This window comes from Myotis davidii, unplaced genomic scaffold (genome assembly GCF_000327345.1).
Source record: "Myotis davidii unplaced genomic scaffold, ASM32734v1 scaffold543, whole genome shotgun sequence".
In the NCBI taxonomy this organism is placed as follows: Eukaryota; Metazoa; Chordata; class Mammalia; order Chiroptera; family Vespertilionidae; genus Myotis; species Myotis davidii.
Window position 1 is genome coordinate 553,550 of NW_006294117.1, and position 2,958 is coordinate 556,507.

At 58.5% G+C, this 2,958-nt stretch overlaps 1 protein-coding gene across 3 annotated transcripts in view; it reads left to right on the forward strand.

Moving 5' to 3' along the window:
- Positions 1-2,958, forward strand: part of LOC102753144 (nuclear factor 1 X-type) — a 63,839-nt gene that overhangs the window by 58,570 nt on the left and 2,311 nt on the right. The gene's annotated exons all lie outside the window — the stretch shown is intronic.

Below are 2,958 nucleotides of genomic sequence, written 5' to 3' on the forward strand. Positions count from 1 at the left end.
GGGAAGAGGCCAGGGTCTTGGAGTGCGTCTGGGAGAAGGGCTTGGGGCCGGGCTGCAGGATCCAGGCTTTTGCACGCCCAGCTGAACCTGCCTCCCCAGGCAGCTCCCAGGCCCCCTGGCTAACCAGCTAATTGGATAATTAGTTCTGACAACCTCGGCCCTGGGGAAGGGGCCAAGGACCCAAGGCTGGAGGCACTCCGGGCCAGGCCTGAGAGAAGCAAAGACGGAAGCCGAGGCCCCCTCAGGGTGGGACAGCATCTGCCTTGTTGATCTCCTCCTGCTCTGTGGGGAGCCCTGGTCCCCAGCCCTCCCCTCTCCCCTGGCCTTGGGTGGGCTGAGGAGGGACAGAGCTGGCCTGGTGGGCCACGTGCCCAGAGACTCTGGCACCAGGGCAGGGCAAGTCCCATTGTGCCCTGGAGGCTCCTCCCCCAACTCCCCTTGAGTCCTGTTAGAAAGAAGGGTGACCAAGCTTCTGGAGCCACTCCCCCCCCCCTCCTGCTCCCATCTGTCTCCAGTTCTCACAAGGAAACACCCAACCACCCCCAGCCCTCCTGCTGGACACCCTGGACACTGCTTTGCACAGGCATGTACACACACACACACACACATACACACACACACACACACACACACACACACACACGTCCTGCCTCTCCCATGCCTGTCCCCGAGAGGCTGGGAATTGTCTCCAGTGCCCAGGGCCCTTGGGGCACAGAGAGCACCCTCCTGGGGAGCAGGGCAAAGGCAGCTTGCATAGGGTGGCACTTCTTCTTATAAAAGTACCATCCTGGGAGCCCTGGGCCAGGAGGCCTCAGCCCTGGGGAAGTCCACCTCCGCCCAGGGCCCTGGCCACCTCTGTCAGCTCCTGCTCCCTCTCTGCTCTGAGGCCTGAGTCCGGAGAAAGTTGGTGGATAGAAGTTTTGTATGTGTGGTTTTGAGGTTTTGTTTTTTCCCTTTTCCTTTCCCTCCCTCGGAAAAAGAAAAAAAAAACAACAGCCAAAAACTTTGTCAAACTGCAAACTTCAGAGCTCCCTAGTGGCAAGGAGGGGAGGGGCGGGGAACTTCAGCCCCCTCCAGCTTCCCACCCCTTTTCCCCAGAGTCACGTCTGACCCGTCTGGTTTCCAAGAGCAACCAGACATGATGTAACACCCAGATGAACTTGAACTTGGGGGTGTTGAGAAGAAAAACAATGGCTCCGAGCAGGGGCTGGAGCCAGCCCCCTCCACTCTGTGCCAGGGAGCCCGGGAGAGCCCTGCTGGCAGAGGGCGGGAGGGGGTGCCAGAGGAAGGCACCTCTGCGGGCCTCCCTCCCAGCTCGGGGCTGGCACCGGGCTGCAGGGCTGAGCTGTTCCCCTGCTTGCTTGCGTGCTTGCTTGCTCTCCGGGACCACAGCCTCCAGCCCTCCCTGCTCACCCCATTTCCGCCTCCGAGTGCTTTCCCTTCTGCACTTTCTCTGCTCTCTTTGCTTGGACGGTGGGGCCAAGGCAGAGTATGAGGCAAGTTTTCCTCCCCGTTGTCCCCAAAAGGGGCCTGGGCCTTGGCCGGGAGCAGGCAGGTGTGCATGGCGGCGGCGGCGGGGGGTGCCTCAGGCAGGGCCTGGGGGCAAGCGGTGGCTGCAGCGGGTGGGCACCAGGGGTGCCGTGGGGGTCGGTTTCCACAGTAACCAGTGACTTTAGCTGATCTCTGGAGCACCAGATGGAGAGAGAACAATAGAATGAGGGAAGAAAAGAGAATTTTAGCAATTTTGTCATTCCCTGGGCAGCGCTTTTTACTTAGTTTTAATCAGTTTTGGACCTGGCTCAGGAAGCAGGGAGGGGTGAGCAGAAAAGCCACTCTGTGGTTGGCAGCAGATCCCTGTTCCTGGGGCCGGTGAGGAGGTGCTGGGGACCCTGCTGGAGCTGCCTTTGTCCCTAACTCCAAGTCTTCCTCCTCTGAGGGAGTCCCCAAGTTTGAGCGCTGGTGGTTGTCCCCCCTGCTATGCAACTCGGGAGACCCTAAGCAGCGGTTCTCAACCTGTGGGTCGAGACCCCTGAAAATACATCCTGCATAGCAGATATTTACATTACGATTCATAACAGTAGCAACATTACAGTTATGAAGTAGCCACGAAAATAATTTTATGGTTGGGGGTCACCACCACATGAGGAACTGTAGTAAAGGGTCGCGGCCTTAGGAAGGCTGAGAACCACTGCAAGGGTCCAGCTTAGGGCTTTGGCTTGGTCTGGAAGGGACCTGGTTGTCCCCAAAACCTCTTGTCCTTCACAGGGAGGGGCAGGGGCAGGCTCACAGCTAGGGCAGTGGGGTAGGGTTCCAGTGTAGCCTCTCTTTGGGAAGAGGGTCCCAGAGCGCATCAAGGTCGGGGAAAGGGGGTCCCCAGGCAGTTTCTCCAAAGGCCAGGACAGGAAGCCCAGGAGCTGGCCACTGACCCCACCCCCATCCCCCGACTGCCCATGCTGGGGATGCTTCATTTCCCCCACAACTTGCCAGCCGCCCCCCCCACACACACACACACACACCATGAGCCTCCAGTTGGTCTTCAGTCGATAGACGGGTCGGACTCCGGGCAGGTCTCCCCTGAGCGTGTTGTCCAGCATGTGGCAGGAAGTGTAGCATCTCTGCCCACCCAGTAAACACCAGTAGCATCCCAGTCACTATGACAACCCCAACCCCCACTTTTCCAAATGCCCTCCAGCTGCCCTACCCAATGAGCTAGCCATGGCCACGCGTGGCTGCTTAAATTTCAATAACTAGAGAAAAGTTTAATCCTTCCATTACACTAGCCACACTTCGGGTGCTTAGAAGGCACATGTGGCTACTGTCATGGAGAGCACAGAGGCCGTTTCCACTGTGAAGGAAGTTCTAGGTGATCTCTGAGGCCTTTTCTAACTAAAACTCAATGTCTCCACCTCCCAGTGGACAATAGCCTGCGATCCCAAACCAGAGCCTGGGTGGGGGTTG